At 40.3% G+C, this 17,870-nt stretch overlaps 1 long non-coding RNA gene across 1 annotated transcript in view; it reads left to right on the top strand.

Moving 5' to 3' along the window:
• Window positions 1-17,870, top strand: part of LOC104694091 — a 122,023-nt gene that overhangs the window by 8,166 nt on the left and 95,987 nt on the right. Inside the window, exons 2-3 of the long non-coding RNA XR_005602366.1 lie at window positions 3,412-3,545; window positions 12,341-12,540. This is a non-coding gene — a long non-coding RNA (uncharacterized LOC104694091). The remainder of the gene's footprint in view (window positions 1-3,411; window positions 3,546-12,340; window positions 12,541-17,870) is intronic.

Raw genomic sequence — 17,870 nt, 5'->3', positions numbered from 1 at the left:
TGTTTATGCTGGGGATTAAGTCATTTGTGGTCAGTACCCAGCGCAGCTGGGTTGCTGCAGGCTCCCAGCTCCCATCAGATGACATTCCTGGAGGGAGAATCAGGGGCACGTGTGGCGGAGGCATCTCACTCCCCTCTGGACCGGGCTGAATCCAGACCTGTTCCCGGTCCTCGTGTTTCCAGCATGTCAGATTGGAGCAGCGCTCCTGGCCCGAACGGAAAACTTCAGAGAATGAAAGGGCCCTGGAAGGGATTGATCAAAACCATAATTTTATGGGTGTAGCAATAAACAGCCAAGCCAAGCCTGAGCTGCAGAAAAGCTCAGTGGCTGCTACTCCATGTTTCTCAAGGTCCTGAAGGAAAAAAACAATCAGCAGATAGGGAAGTGAAGAGGGAAAAACTCCAAAATTGCTGCAATGCTCTGTCTGTGGGACCATTTCAAATATCTGCCTGCATTTGGAATGTCCTGGGTTGTGCTCTGAAAGTTTAAGACTTTTTCCAAAGGTGATTTTACTGTCAACCACAATTAGGGTAGATTTTTTTTTTTCTGGCAGGCACATGGTTAACATCTTTCTGTGCTTCTAAATATAAACTCGCTTCCCAGTAGTATCATCCAGGTCTCGTTCTTCCTCTATTTCTCTTTCTTTTTTTCTGTTCCTCTCCCTCTTTCTCCCTCTGTCACTGTGGATTTGACGAGGCTCCAAGTTACAACTGGATGCTGTGAGGATGGATTGCTGTTGAGGTCTGTGCCGAGTTGCACCAACACTCTCTGTAAAGTTTTACTTTCGTGGAGTGCTATACAGTGACTTTTTATGTGTCTAAGAAATGGAAACATTTTGTCTCGTATAAAAAAAAAAAAAGAAATATTTTTATACTGTGCTCCATTCACAGACCACATCAGAGGTATTCTAAGAATAGAATAGATCAAATATATTTTATGGAAATATAATGAGAAAAGGATGTGTTCCCAAAACTCACTCTGAACAAAGGAATGCAACATAGTCAGGAATACTTTAATGCGCCTAACAATTTTCTCATGTGAAAGGCTGAAGGAACAGTCTTGGTTTGAAGAAATCTTCCAATTCTCCCCAGGCACCCTGAACTTGAAATCAGAACTAGGAAAGCTATATATTACAAAAAAAGAAAATGTATGGAAAAAGTGACTGAGGGCATTAACCATAAAAGACGTTTTGAAAAGAAAAATAACATCAATATGAAGCATTTTGTCATGTTTCATTTCATTGATCATATATTTATTTTATGTGCTCTGGAGCGCTGAAGCTTAGATGTAACTACATTTCAGGAGCCTCATATTAGACCTGTCATTTTCTTTGTGGTGAAAACTAAATAGCAAGAAAAAAATACAAAATAGATTGCAATTATTAGATTTGGGTTGGATTCCATTGGATTCTGCTTAAAAACTTCAAAAAATGGAGCCTGGAAAAAGAGACATTACATTAACAGCTATTAAAGGCACTGCTTTTGTGACAGATAGAGAAGTAGGAGGTACACCTACAATGTAAAATAATGCATCTTTTCCACGGTAATGCAATATGTTCACCTTAAATAGGCTTGTAATTAAACCTGCCACTGTTGATTAGATCAACCATGTAGGAAAGATGCATTTGTATTAGTTCTAATTAAATCTATTTTAAACAATTTGAAGTTACAGATTGGTTTTTCCACTCCTCAATAAAACAAACATATTTTGGATGCTGCACGTGGCTACCCAGTAGTAGATCACTGCCTAAAAGTCTTTTCTGTAGCTGGTCTCTGATCCTAGCTTTCTTCTGCCTCAGGTCTGAACTTCCTTTCTAGGCAAAACCCTCAATGATTTTAAACTGGGTTGTTACAGGAACATGATGGATGGGATCAGGCTGGTGTAAGCACAGTCAGAAATTTGTTTTAGTGTTGGTAAGAAAAAGTATGTATTACAACTCAGGTTTTTGAGTCTTAATGTGTTTTCCAATAAATATAAAGTTGGTTTAGAAGTTCATAGTGGAGAAAAGTGGGGTAGGGACGTCCTGGGCTTGGGGAGCTCTGGCAGGCTCTGGCACATTCTTGCCACTTTCTCCAGTGGTGGGTGGCATTGCTCACACTTAGTATCTTTAAAGGTTGCTGGTAAAAAGCCCAATGAGATCCACTGTGCTCTCAGAACCCCCTGTTGGAGTCTGACACCCTGTTAAAGCCAAAAGTTACACTCCCCTTGGATTTTCTGGAGTGAGGATTTTAGCCCTAAGTGGAAAGTTTCAGGTATGTCAAGCACTGCAATCTGTAAATGCTAATGAAGTCCCACTGTAGAGGTAATTTATTTTGCACAGTTCAGGTCTCTGAGCAGGCTTTCAAAGACGTAAGTCCAGGGGAATATTAGCAGCCTTTCTCTCAGCTCATCATCCCTCCCCTCAGTGCAGAGCAGGCTGTAGGTACACAGTGAAAATGAAGGGATTGGAGACCTTGGGCTCCTTTCTGGTGCTGAACCTGTTGGGCTTTTGGGCTTTCTCCTTGTCATGGTCCTGGTGGCTTTGTGTGGGTATGTGCCAAAACCCTTTCTCTGAGGCAGGGTGTGTCTGGAGTGCAGAGGTCCATGACTGGGACTGTCCCCAGGATGGGATGATGGCCAGAGATGCTGATTCACCTCTGGGCATGGAGTGGCTCTGCTCCTCTGGACCCCTCCTTTACTACCAGTAGCCAAGTGGGTCAGGAATTGTGATTGTGGCTCTGTGAATGCCAAACTTTGTTTCTGAAACAACCCAAGTGCACTGAAAACCTTTAGGAACCAAGAGTGCCCTGTTTCGCATTGTAACACAACTGGGAAAAAAATAACTTGTGCTATGTTTTCATATTGATTTTCCTTCTCTTGGTGCAGCATTTTCAATTTAAATGGCAGCAGACTGAGGCACAGAATGGGAAGGAATGTTCTGAGCTCCACAGCTGGGAAAATAGCCTGGTTTTCTGATTTTGTGTCCGTGTTATCCAATTAAATTTTGTCACTGTCTTGTGATTTCTTGTCCAGTGCAGTATTGCTTCCACAGAAAAGCTAATTATGGAATAAGATAAGTATGAAAGTGCCCATATTTAATTACTACTATATAGTATATTCAGGAAGAAGATTTTTTTCCCTAAAATTGTTTTAATTAACATGAAGGAAAAGTTTCTGCTGACTTTTATTGTCACAAGATAGAGAGAAAATTATTTCATGCTACCACTGAACAATACTTAACTTCCATCTTTCTATATACAACAGAAAACCTGAAAATTAGTTTGTTAGATTTTATTGCTTCTTTTTATCTCATAAGAGTTTTCTTCAATTACCATTAAATAATGACATAATTTTTAGAATATCAGTTATCAGATGGTAAAAGTTTAATTTTTGTTTTTAAGTTGTGTGTTTTGTCCTTTTTACATTTCTTAGCTGAGGGAGAAATCTTATACCTTCCAGAAACCTGATATTTTGGACCAGATCCCTGTCTGAACAGGTTGTGTGCTGCCCTTTTCAAAATCAAGCTATCAGAGGATGCCCTTCAGCAGAAGTGTTAAGAGGACTTGGTGAGCTTAACATGTTTCGCCTGCTTAATTTAATTTGGAAAAATTCAACCAGAAAATGAAGTTATTAACAGGTTGGTACATTCAGAGATAAGATGATGTCACAGGAAAGCAGTCAAGTGGGCAGCTTGTCAAAATATAAAATATGTATCTGTCAGAATCAAATGATAGATAAGCTGTGGCTGGGTGTAGGATGCAGTGAAAATAGTGTGCTAAAAATTGAAGCTGAATCCCACCAGTCTGGAGCACAAGCTTTTAGTAACTATTGTGGTGAGCAGAAATACAACAATTCCGGGGACACGAACTGCACTGCTTAAACATGGTGTGTGCAGCTTCTGGCCAGTAGCCAGAAGCACGTTCATCAGCACGAGACCTCCAAGGGACAGCAGAAAATATGGCTGTTCCAACAGATGGGGACTGAATCCAGCTATGGGGTCCCCAATGTGAGAGGATGCGGAGCTGCTGGAGAGAGTCCAGAGGACACCGTGGAGCTGCTCCAAGGCTGGAGCTCCTCTGCTCTGGAGCCAGGCTGGGAGAGCTGGGGGTGCTCACCTGGAGAAGGGAAGGCTCCAGGGAGACCTCAGAGCCCCTTGCAGAGCCTGAAGGGGCTCCAGGAGAGCTGGAGAGGGACTGGGGACAAGGCCTGGAGGGTCAGGACACAGGGAATGGCTTCCCACTGATAGAGAGCAGGTTTAGGTTAGAGATTAGGAAGAAATTCTTCCCTGTAAGGGTGGTGAAGCCCTGGCACTGGCTGCCCAGAGAAGCTGACGCTGCTCCACCCCTGGAAGTGTCCAAGGCCAGGTTCAACAGGCCTTGGAGCAACCTGGGAGAGTGGAAGGTGACCCTTCCCATGGCAGGGTGCTCTAACAAGATAATCTTTCAGGTCACTTCCACCCCAAACCATTCTGTGATCCTATAACTGAAGCTGGGACACCCCGTTAGCTCAGATATGCCAAAATGATCATTAGTAAATATTTTCCTGGATAGCTTGGAAACTTTTGAGGCCTTAAAACATGAAAATAATCTGTCTGGCCAATGTAATGAGCATTTCTGTGTTGGAGAGGTCAGATTAAAGAGAGGAGTCCCCAGTGTATTCTCCAGGAACATGTACATGTCATGTTCTATCACAGGGCCCTTGCCTGCCTTCTGCCTTGTCATCTCAAATAGCTGGAACCAGGAGTTTAAAGTTAATAAACTTGGGAATTTTAAATGGCAATTTATGAGTAAAACAGAATAGGCCACTTAGCTAGGAATGCAGTCGAACTCCCAAATATCGTGATGGCAAAATGAAAGAAATACCATTTTAATAAAAGTCAGTATTGTGTTATCACTGAATTAGGGAAAATGATCCCGTTTGTGTGGAACTTCATCCACTGCAAGTTGTAAAACTGAGCTTAAAGGCTGTAGACTCTTGGGGACAGCTCATGAAATGTGTCTGTTTGCTCGGGATCTTGCATGATGCAGAGTTTAATTGTGACTGGGAATTCTCAGGACTAAGAGAACACAAGGAGTAGAAGCCCTAAATAAAATGCTGCTCTTATATTTAAAGGTCAGAAGGGACTGGTCTGACCCCTTGATCTATAGGCCATAGAGCTTTGTTCATTAATATCACCATGATATTTCCAATTTATGCTTCAGCTTAAGTAGTTCCCAAAGACTCAGCTTGAGATATATTCTTCCTTGGAAAAAACCAAATTTTAATATGTTGTTCTATGGTAGATTTTTTTCAGTATAAAAAATATTTCTCTCTTACATTTCTTTACTCCTCTGACCTTCAGAACTTGATTCTTACTACTTATGCTTCAGCAAATTTAACTTTTATCAAAATCCTTCTCTTTTGTAAATGAAACAGGTGGAGTTTAAATCTGTAATGTTTCTTAAAAATGGTAGTTTTTTGACTTTTTTTTTCCCCCTGAGTTAATTCCAGTGGTTTTGCCAGACAGTTTATTGTGTTCTATGCAGAACTGAGTATTTTTGGGTTTAGTTTTGTGGGGGTTTTTTTGTTTGTTTTCAAATAGTGTCCCCGGTGCTGTACACTGAGGAGACAGCAACACTCTGCTGCTGTATTATCCTCCATTTTATGTACACAAGGATCACATTCTTACTTTGGAGCTTCGAGCTGTTGGCATTCTATGTGCTATACTTAGTCTATATCATGCTAATTTTTTATTCAGCAATAATCGTATTGATGGTACAGAATGATCTATAGTGCTACTGTACACGTTTAAAACATCATAGATATGTATCAGCTCTTAAAGTGGAACATATCATGCATTTTTCGGTTAAAATCTGAAAATAAATCACAAATCTCCCAGCATGAGGAGCTCTGCTTTAGACTTGTGTAACGACAATGCTCTCGTAATTGAAAGAAAAAAGAAAAAGGAAATTTGGGAGACTGTTAGTCTACATGTGGCATACTTTTCTTCCCTTGAATTGGGAAAAAAAAAATCTATTGACACATTTGGACTGAAAAACTCTTTGCTGCACATGTTTTATATATGTGGGTTTATTACACAGATCATGTGTCTTAATTAGGTAATTTATATTGTGTTACCCAAAGAAGATGTTCTTGTTCAGTTGGATACACAATGAAAGTTTCAAGAAAACTCATTAATCCTGTGTTTACAGAGATCAGAGCATGGGCATGGAATAACAACTACAAATATATCTCTATATGCTGAGGCAGCTACCCAGGAATTTACGTTCCCTGGAGAATTGTTTGTAAATCTGTACATAGGTAGGGATTAATCATATTTTAGTGGGACTTTTCCTTCCTAATTCTCTTCTTAAGACTAAATACATTAGGTGTATCCATGGTGCAACTTTTGAAGCAAAAATTTAATGATAAATCAAACTAATCTCAATGAGGAAAGTTCAGTCATTTTGTTATCTTGGACAATTTGAGCACTGATGTTTCAGAGGGGTAATGGCAACTTGAACTTAAGATCTCCCAAACTGTTTTTTCTTCCTTCCCACAAAACCTTGATATTTCCTAAATGAATGTTTTGTTTCCTTGTACTAATCTGACACTGTTCACCCAGAAACTGAATCTAGTTATTGCTGGTTACGCTAATTAAGATTTCTTGGTTTCTCTCCCCCTTTGTCATTAAGCTGGATTTGAGCTTCACATACACTTGCAATTACTTTGAAATTCCAAGTCTCCTTGCAAATACTTTGAGAAATCTGAAAGCTAAATGATTCCCAAGTTTAAAATAGGATGTTCCCTAGTTGAAAGGCGAAAAAGCAATATTGTTATATTTGTATTCTGATGAAATTCATTATGTACAATATAATTTGTGTCTCCATAACAATCTACTCTTCTTCAATTAGGGATTAAGCCAGATACTGTACTTTCTCTAGATCTTTTTAGTAATTTTTTTTTTCATTGAAAATACAGAAGGAATTTGAAGTGTGTGTTACTGGCAGTAAAATATATGTTTGCAGAGTTTTTCTTCTGTTTATTGTAAATCAGCAACAGAACAGCAATCCATGGCATCAGTCCAGGAAACTGAGATTATGAAGTTAGGCAGTAAAAAGATGAACAAAAAATCATGTTTATAAATCTCGATGAACATCTTTCTTGCTATGCAGTGAGGACCTGCTCCAGCTCCCTTTGAAGTCAACAAGAAAACTCCCACCAACTTCCAGTGGGATTTGGCTCAGACCATGGTTTCCCACATTTGTGTCCAGTTTGGGATGGGATAGAGCAAGAGGGAGTGCAGGCAGAGAACTGTAACTCATGGGATTGGTGCAAGGACCTTGGATGCATTGGGGAATAAAGGTGAAGGACTGAAGTTATTTATCACACCAATTCCATTATTCATGGGAACACGAGCACTGGAAACGGTGCCACAATGGTGGCCAATTTGTTGATGTGCTACAAGCCCTCACTGCTGTCCACAACTCCACTCCTCTGAAGAACATCTGAAGTGTAACCTAGGAGAAATCTGTTGTAATTTGCTCTCTTGCTCTCTGTATTTATAAGCCTACAAAATTGTAAGTTTTTACTGTGGGTGGACAAGCAACATCCACTCATATCAAAGAAGATACAAGTACAGATAAATATAACTTTATACATTCATTTTTATATAACTTATGCAAATGTATGCGCAAGTTAGTCACAGTCCCCAGGCTGGCAGCAGATCTGATGTGGCCATTGTTGTAGCTTATTTTGGACACCTGTGTTGCTGGACAACCCTGCTGCCTCCAAGCAGAGCTTTGCACGTGTAAGTTTGTCTGCTAGAGCAAGGTTTGTCTGGATGGAGATGGCAGGATGGGACATAGAGGAGCACACTCACAGCAGCTCTTCATCTCTCCAGACTAGGTGTGGCTTAGGCAAACTGCATGTGGAGGCTCCCAGTGTTTTTTCTCTTGAAGGCATTGGCAAGGAGGGTGGAAGTCTGAAAAATGAGGCACAAGGAGCTGGCTTGTGCATGGACTGTGGCTCTCACTGGCACCTATATATTCACAGAATGATTTGGGTTAAAGATCATCTCATTCCAGCCCCTGTTATCTTCCACTAGACCAGGATGCTCAGAGCCCCATCCAAACATCTCCTCGCTCGGCCTCATCTCCTCATCAGCCACCTCCTGTGACAGCAAGAGTGTTGTTCTCCTTCTAAATGAAAAAAAAGCCATTTTTACCCCATCACACCACTGGTTGCTCCAGAAATGAATAGTTTTCTTTAGCACTTGCTGTTAAGTACTAACTGACCATCTTAAAAACCAAATCAAAGACAATAGACACAGCAGCTTATTCTTCTTTTCTGTATGAACTTATCTGTTCCCCAAAGGCTAAACAGAACAAAAGGGACAGTTTTGGTATGCCGGGTTCAATTGTCCAAATTAGTATTCTTAATGTTCTTCCTTATTTTAAACACCCATGAATAACTTGGTCCCTACTGCTTAGATTATAGATTTTAGTGTATGAATTTTAATAATTCTAATTAATGGTGCTATCTTTATTATATTGCTTTGTACTTGGGTTCACTCTTTCATCACAAGATCTCAAAGCACTCTATTAAGCTGCACCAAATCTTTGTAAAGTAGATGAATTTTAGCCTATTGAGTTTATGTATTGGATAAGTGTAGTAAAGGGAATGAATAGTTTTTCCAAAGTTCATTTCAGAGCTTTACATTGATTCTCTGCAATATTTAAACACTGGGAAAATTAGGCTCCAGAAAACTTGACTCCCACTTCTACCCACTAAATTATGGATCTCTTTACTCCCCATTTTGAATTTCAAGTAATCTTTGAAAAATTTGTATTCGTGAGTCTTCAAATATGAATAGTGGTAATTATATCAATATTATTAATATGCACTATCAAAAGCAATAAATCTACATTTTCAAAGCTTTGATGTGCTTACAAAAACTGAACTTTTAAATGAAAGTGTGTTTTTAAATCACGTATGTATTACGGAAATCTGTTAAGACAGTCTCTGTATGCTCAGAGCAAAGATTCACATGCTCCTGCAGCAATGCCCTGGGAGCATCACAGATACCTGATGGAACAGACCTGCTCAGCACCTCACAGGCTCTTTCTCAAACCAGTTTTGTTGTGTTTCCTCCTATTTGTTAATTATGGTAATTTTTTAAAAATCTGCTGTATATATATAAGTTTGTGTGTGATTTTTATGGTGCTGTAGCTCTGTGCTGTGAGATTTACCACCCGGAGAATCTGTCTGCTAAATCCACAGCAGATCTCTCTTGTGGACTCATCTCTGATAATCTCACCTTTCAAACCCACCAATTATTGCAGATATTGTAGTACTTTTCTAAAAAGTTCTTCCTCCCCTTTCCCACTGGTTTACACCAAGGTGAGAGCTGGTCATTCACCACATGGATTTCCTTCTTCTAAAGGATTTTCATATTTTAAACTTGTTAAATGGTTCAAACTGCTACATCATTACTCTTTCTTTTCCATTTGGAATTTTTAAGGCTCTTACTTAGCTTGTTTAAAAATAATAAAATGGTGACCTTTAGTTGACATTCCAAGCTTGTGTTTTGAAGGCTGTGCTTATATTTTGAGGTTGCTGCCTAGGAAAATCAAGACTAAGTGAACTGACTAATTCTGAGTGCTTACCTCCTTTCAGTGCTTTTTTGGGAGGGAGTTTTAGTCTAAAGGAGCATGTTTAAGAACCAGTCTCTGCCCAGGTTGCTGAAGGCAGAAGGTGCCTGAGAATGAAGCAAAAAGGTTTTGAAGAGCAGGATTGGACTCCCTGTTTCTTTTGCACTAACCACCAACAGCTGGAGAACAGGCAGCAAGAGGCAAGAGGATCATGTCTCATGGACATGTGAGCAAAGGCTTGAGGCTTAGCAAAGTTTTCAGGGAAGAAGTATAAGGTTTTTGTTGCCTTTGCTTGAATGTCTGTATTTAAATGGACTGGAAGTTTTTTAAAATCTACTACGCATCTTTGTAAAATATGTAAATTTTAGTCTGTGGACTTTATGTATCAGGTAAGTGTAGCAATGTGTGGGGTTTTTTTTAGTTTATAGCTGTTTTTACCAAATTGCTGAACAATGCAGCTAAGCAGCAACAGGGGGAGGATTTAGGTGGGAAGGGGAGATAAGAAAAGTTGGAGGAAAGACAGAAGGGATGTCTGTAGATGTCCAGGGAGTCTTCAGACTTTTCCACTATGACTTCAAACCCTGGGATTAGTGGATTTTACCTATTCCAGCAGAGGTTTTGGTCAGGGCAGCAACATACGGGAGGATGTCCCACTGCAATTTATGGCTCTCAGTGGTGATGGCACAGTGCCTGTACCTATCTGGTTCCAGGTCATATGTTTGATCTCCTCTAGAAGACAAGGAGTATCCCACAGCCACCTTTATTTCATCCACTCTGGCATCTGCTGAAACATCTGGTGGTGGCTGGTGTTGGAGACATTACAGTGGATGTGTTGGGAAACCCATCTGGCTCAGGATGAGAGCTTTTCTGCTCCTCTGTGCTGCACAGCATTGGGGGATCTGGAAGTCCTTCATGCTCTGACCTTTAGGAAGTTGAAATGCTCGGTGCAGGGTTGTCATTGAAAAACAGCATTTCCTGCTTAAAACTTTGTGAGGCATATTTTTATTTTACTTGTATGCTTATAATCTCTGGTTAAAAATGGGGTCTTTTTAAAACTGTTACCTTAGACCATTGTATAGTAGATCATTTTAGTATAAAAACCCACCCTTTTTTCTCAGTGATGCTCTTTTGTAGAATGTAGTTATATGGAGATAGTGTTGACTAGTAATTATTTACTTGGTCAGACGGGTTAGTTTTCCTTCAAATGATGCATTTCATTTCAGCAGTGGCATCTAAAATAGTTATTTAGAGAAGAGCTGCAGAAGATAGAAACTTCACAGAGGAGGGGAAGAAAAAAAAAATCCCAAATCAAAAAAAAAACAACCACACACAAGTTGGAAGGGCTTAGAATAAATTATTGCATGTCATTCTGTGGGAAAATCTTCCCGTACGGATGCTGTGTTGTTCGCAATGTGAGTGCCAGATCCACTCAGCTCTGCTTTGCACTTCTGTCACCCTTATCACTCATGAGACGATCCTCTTCTACTGTAAGTGCTACCCCCAGCGGCATGTATTCATTTATAGGACTTGCATGCTTATGCTGAAGTCAGGCACCCAAGAGGCACAGGATGAATTGACAGTATAGGCAGATGCTTTCAGCAAAGGAACCAGGATGTTAAAAGAGCTTTAGCGTGGTTATTGTTTTGCCAGGCAAATCCATGTACTTGTCATCAAGGTGTTCAGGAGTATTTCAGCCTCGTTGTACAAGCTCAATACAAGAGCTGTAATCAAGAGTTACATCATTTGGTGAGACAAGACCTTGAGGAGTACAGCAAAGGGAAATGTGCATAATTAGAACAGTTCAGTTACAAGGAAAAGGGGCTTTGATAGTGTTAGAAATGCAGCTGAAACATGCAGTCTCCATTGCCCTGTCATCAGGCATTAGATGGTAGATGTCAACGGGCCAGGGGGACCTCAGGATCCAGAGAAGGAGTGTGAGGTTCCCTCCTTGAACCTTTCCGACCCTCAGGAAAACATGTAAGGTGACCATCTGCTGAGTCACAAGGTCTCCTTCTGCATTTGTGGACAAACATCAAACCAGATATTAAAAAAAAAAGTCACTAACCAAAAAAGAATTTTAAAAAAGTGGTTTGTTTTGATAGTTTTTTTTGGAAAAGAATGCTGAGAAACAGGAGCATGACCAATTCCTCTGTCACCTCAAAATTCCTGTAAAGGAAGAGGCTGATATGAAGAGGGGCCAGACGTGGTGACAGGGAACACATCGTAGGTCGTCGAACGCCTTGGGGCCAATGCCCTTCCCATGGTGATTTCCACACTAACAAAGTTGCCAAAATCCTTCCTAGAAATTTCACTTAGGGGAATTTAAAAAAAACTTCTTTAGTGACACCCGTTGTAAGTATGTAACATCCAGCCTGCCTTATTTAGATTTTTCACAAAATATTTATCACTGCCATAGTGATATCTATCCTAAAAAAGGAGACAATGTTTGAAAGCAATTTGACCTTCTCTAGACCCTATCAAGAGACCATCTCTATTCTTACACGTGTATTATTGGCAAATGTTTTGAATTTCTGAGTTTGTAGAGGAAAATGTTCAACATCTCAGGGATTCTTTAGCCATGGGAGACTGCTTTCCACCCACCACTGAGTAGCTTACCAGACAATACTTAATGTTTAGGTATCAAATGTGTTGTAGCTATCCCTGGACCTTAATGTGAAGTGAATTAATTGCATTGCTCCTCTTTGCCTTTTCATCATTCTATTTATTAGAAGGCAAAGCTTGCTGGTGAGGTAGTGTGTCAGTGGGGCACCTCCAAGGAACACCATTCAGGGAGCACTGGAGGAAGGATTTCAGCACTGATGCTCTTCCAGGACGTCAGCACCAACTGGCATCACTGGCATTCATCTTTTGGGTGAGACTATGGCTGGAATCCTCTCTCTCAAAGTAACACTGCAGCAGTTCACTGCAGGTGAGTAGTTCTGAAATTAACTGATTTCACGATGATACAAAACTTAAGGTTTGACATTTTTTTCCTTGAGGCTACTGGCTGAGCCCTGCTGGGTGCTGTGGAACGCCAGCAGTGCTATGAATATCAGGAATGCTAATAATGGGGTCCCATTTCTAACTTGGGAACAAGGGTTTCATTGCGTGCACATAACTTCCACAGGCAAGCATTCCTCTTGTCTTGCTGGATGTGGGGTGTGGCTCTGCGTGAATAACCCCAGTCCTTTAAAAGAGTACTGGAAGACAGTCAAAGAATTGTTTCTTTGCCAATAATCGTAGTGTGGGGAGGCGCCAGGCTCAGGTTTTAATCCTGCAAATGATTCCAATGCAGGGAAGGAGGTAAATATAGAGTGCAATCTGAGATCTAGGTCTTCATTGGGTTTGGAGGTCTGTATGCTGGGGGTTTTGTTGCTGTGCTTTTGGGGTTTTTTTTAAATTTCATTTTTCAGTAGTTAAATTAATTTATCTACCTTAATTTTCTCTGGACAATTCATAGTGTTGCTTGTTACTAAGACACTAATTGACTCCAGGGTGTTTAATAAGTTTAAGCCAATAGCAGAGGTCAGAGGATCAGTTTCTAAAGACCACACGGAGAGCATCTGCATATTTGATTTTGTTTGCACCAGATTCCTGGCTCTTGCTGTCTTAGGGATACCCAAGAGGGTCACAGTTGTCATAAGCATGTCTTAAGTGGGTGCTTCAGAATTGTCCTGGGATGGTATTGAGCCAATCCAGCAGCTTCCTTGCACGAAGTATGTGCAGCGGAAGAGGGAGCGAGGGAGGAGGAATGTGTGGCATTCCTCTCCGTCTCTCTGGCACAATTGTCCTGGTGGTCCTGTTTCAGCTGGTGGAATCCAGAACAGCCCCGTGGCTCTGCTAGGGCACGTGAAGCTCCTTTTTCTGACCCTTATATGGCACAGGATTGCAGCACGACTGGCAGGGTTGGTTTGCAGCTCCTTTTCCTCTTTGCTCAGCCTCAACCAGCCCAAACGTGACGTGTTTAGGAATCTGGCCCTATATTTCCAAACTCCATGCAAATATGGTAATAATAGCTAAACTGACATTTGCTTTTGCTTCTGTATAGTATGTCTTTAATATGATTACTACCCTTAACATTTAAAGGAACTCTGACAGTTATGTAATCCCTTCAACATTTAAGTACAACAGGAATTTATTATTAAGTGCAGTGGCTGGAAATGGAGCGCTTTTTTCATTCACACTATAAACAGTTATGTTGGATTAGTAATCCTGCTTGTCAGAGTTGTTCACTGTTTGATATTAATCAGAAGGTTTATGAAAGGTGCAATAGAAGGCAGAAATGAGCAGTGAAGAAGTTGTAAACCTTGGTTCCATAAAATCAGACTCTATCTAATGCTCAGGTTCACAACATTTCTTGCAGTGACCTTAGACGAAGGAGAAAAGAAGAGCTGCATTATGGTAGTGGTGCCTCTAACTATCTTTTGATAAACGTATATTTAGTTTCTCACTATATAAATGCAAGAGCCGGTCGTGATGAAAGCCCAGACTTTTGAGAACATTTTTAGGTTGTTTTGTAAAGAGTGTGTTTTTCAGATTGTTGTGTAGATCGAGCATGATACAACCTAGCAAAACACTTAATGATCAAATACTACATGACAAAATGAATAGCATCTCCTTTTGGTGCTTATCCACTATTAAATCATGTGCAAATCACTTCACCTGAATATTTGTACCTAATTTGTGGGTTATCTTTGAGCTACATAATTAATTTCTGTATCTTGCAAACACTGTTGCACTGCAGGTTTGTTGTTGATTTTTTTCCTTTTTTTTTAACACTTCTGAGTCTCTAGTACATATTCATGCAGCACGTAGAGAGGAGCCAGGTCCTCTGGTTGGAAATGTCATCCTGTGAGATCTTTAGATGATCAAAGTGACAATGACACCATTGTAATGCAACATGTCTTCAAACAATGCATAATAAATTACCATGATTGGTTAATGAACATGCATGATTAATGAAACAAAATATAGACATATAATAAAGGCTTTTCTTGTAAATGTCAGTCATCTTCCTTGTTCAAATGCTTCTGGATATGTTCCTTATACACCTTGCAGAATAGTTGACACATATATGTATGTAGATATACAGTAGTGAAATCAAAATGCAATGTATAACCTTTCCACAAGAAATGAAATTAAACTTGAAGAGCATATTTGACAGGTTTCTATACCTAGGTTTGTTTCAAGTTAATTTTTCCCTCTTATTGTTGAAATCTTGCTTGTTACAGCTTTGTTTTGGCATTGAAAAAAATAAATCTTCATTGAATAACATTGGACTTTGTTAAGCTATGTATATCTTCCACTGATCGCTTTTAAAGCAACGTGGCATTAGCTTTTTAAATTCTCGGGTCTAAATTTAGCACTTGCTTGTGGTAGGATCAAAAGTGTCAAAAATCTGCATCACTGCCTCATTATCAATCACTGGGATATTTTGGGAGAAGCAGTTTGATTTGCATCGTCGGACCTCCTACCTAGCATCACAGAAGGCTGTGCATCAATAAAATTAACTTTTGTCACTCAAACCAAATTGGGCTGAGGCGCCCCTGCCAGAACAGCTCATGTGCGTGCGAGGAGCGCGGCTGATCCCGGAAACGCTCGAACCTTGTTTGGGAAGGCAGAATAAATTAATTAATCCACTTCTGGGTGTTGTCCCAGAGCTTTCTTTATGTCTCAAAAGAAATCCAACCGGAAGGCGATAGATCCCCCTCACACAGAGCCAGCAAAATGAAAAGTCTGGATTCAACCAGCACAGCAATGGGTTGGACCAGATCCTGCCTGCTCCGTCCCGGTGTGCAGAGCCCTGCCCAGCTGTGCCTCACCTGTGGAAGCCTTGGAGCTGTGATTTACAGTGCAGCCGCCCTTTGCTCAGCTCCCTGTTGCTCTGGAGGAAGTTGCTGCAGCTCTTTGCAGAGCACAACGTACCTCTCATCTCCTGCCAGCTCTGCAGAGCAGAGCAGTTCCCGACAGCAGGATCACCACCCTCGTCGCCTCCTCCATCGTTCGCCGAGCGGGAGACACTGCTCTTCCAACATCTGGAGGTCTGGTCTGCAGCATGGGGTGCCTGGGGTTCACATGCTCCCCTTCTCCATGGATCCAGCTCCAGCCATGCTGGGAGCCTTTCCCAGTGAAGCCCAGCATGGCTGGCTGTCCTTGCTGCCAGCAGGCCACGGCAGCAAGGCAGTAAAAAGACAAAAAGTCACAGCCTTCCTACAACATCTATTATTTTTTGCTGGAGGTTGAATGAAGCAGGGTGGAGGGAGGTGGATGTATCCTGCCTGGCTGCATCCTGCTTCACAGCCAACCCACGCAAGAGACAGAGTTGACTTTTCTTGGGCCTTTTGGCAAAAGAAACAATTTTGTTAAGTCTTGCCCATTCTGAAACACTTTGTGTGGTTTTAAGATAAAAGTGAGTGCGTGTTCCTGGGCATCAGTTTCTAAATAACAGATCATCATCTAGTCACTGCTTTTTTCACCCCTCTACTCTCAAATTTCTTTCAGATGCTCAGCACTGTGCTGTAATTATATGTGATATTAGCTGCTAAAGATATGTCCTTAGTACATCCAGTCCTCTTTCCTCCTGTGAATCCATCCGTAGCCCATTGATATGGCCCTCATCCATATTTACTGATAGATTTTGTTATTCCTTGAATTCATGATGAAGAATGGTAGTTTTCTGTGTTTCTGGGGTTTTGGTTGGTTTGTTTGGGATTTAAGCTGTTCTGTAGCTGCAGTTTGCCCCAGGAACTGAAGAAACCACTGAGCTTTTTATTCCCTCAGGAAAAAGGTAACAATTTATGGAGAGACTGCGAAAAGGCAGGATTAGGGGATTTTAGAAAATGTAAACCTTTTCCTTTTTGTGTTGTACAGGCCTTTCCCAAGATGTCATTCCTAAGGAAACGTGCTACTGTAGTGTAGATGGATGAAAAGTTTAAATTCTATTTTGAACAAAGTCAGTACATGTGCACTCCACTCTTCGTCATTTAAATAATTGTTTCAGTACTGTCTGTGAAACAAATATTTAGACTTTGATCTACTTTTAAAGCCAGATAACTCTTGAAAATTTTCCTAAGCATTTTCCCCATTTCCTGAGCCAAGGAAAGGATTTTTCAAAGCCTAAGTCAGCTTGTTTTTTCTCAGAGGAAATAATGTTACTTTCGTGTACCTGGTAGGGCTAATGAAATATTAAGAAACCTCAAATGCTCGCTTTTGTGCAAAGATTTCTGAAAAGGGTAAATCCAAACAGGACAAAATAATTTCTCTTAAACCCTTAAGCAAATGAAACATACAAATTTGCACTGTCTTTTCAATAATATTCTTCAAATTCTAATTAACAAGTAAACCAGGACACGTGCAAATTCAAATGAAATTTTATTAAATTTTATCAAATTAATGGTATGGGACATGAAAGGAAATAATATTAAAAATATCAGCGGAACACTAACTGGTAATAATTCTAATTGACTTCTCTTTGCTCCTATACTACTGTGGGTGCTTGGACAAATCAGTCAGAAAGAAATAGATGGACTTGTATGAATTGCACTCTGTGCTGGGTGAGAAAGAGCTTCAAGAGGCTGAACTATTTCATGGCAAGATCTGAGCCAAAATATTGAGAATGGCAGCATGTGGCAAACCAGCTTTCACCTTTTCAATGCTTATAACAATCAAGCTTCTGTTTGACATTACCAAAAAAATGTTATTTTTTCCAAACTTTTTGAAATTTAAAATTGCTTGTTCAATTACTTGCAGGAAGAAAAGTGGGATGCTCCATTTTAAAAACTGTTCACCTCTGATATGCGTGGTCCTGGTGTAGGTCATTATGACTAATCGTGGGATGAGCTCTGCTCAACCAAGCAGAGTTCCAACCAACCAGGTTCCAAAGAGGAATTAGTGGCATCACTTGGAAGCAGATTTTACAACTGAAAGAAAATAAACTGCAAAAAATCTAATCTAGAAGAAAAAATTAATTAGTATGAGAGCAATCAAAGCATTCATAGAAACAGAAAAGCCACCACTTGTTTGAAGCAAACAGTCCCTTCCTTTCCCTGCTCTGTGTACTCTTTAAAAGAGAAGTTAATTTCTAATGTTTGCAAGCTATATTTTTTTTCCTTTAAATTTATTCCTTTGTATTTGACTCTAAGCAGTCTCTCTGTCTCAAAGGCATTTGCAACAACACCTAATTTCTGCTTCTTCAAGGTTAAGAATATCCATAGGTATCCATTCAGGGCATATTTATTCAAAGGTTAGAAAGTACACCAA

Source organism: Corvus cornix, chromosome 7, assembly GCF_000738735.6.
Source record: "Corvus cornix cornix isolate S_Up_H32 chromosome 7, ASM73873v5, whole genome shotgun sequence".
NCBI classification, from domain to species: domain Eukaryota; kingdom Metazoa; phylum Chordata; class Aves; order Passeriformes; family Corvidae; genus Corvus; species Corvus cornix.
Note: the sequence above shows the minus strand (reverse complement) of the source record. Positions and strands in the feature narration are given on the sequence as shown.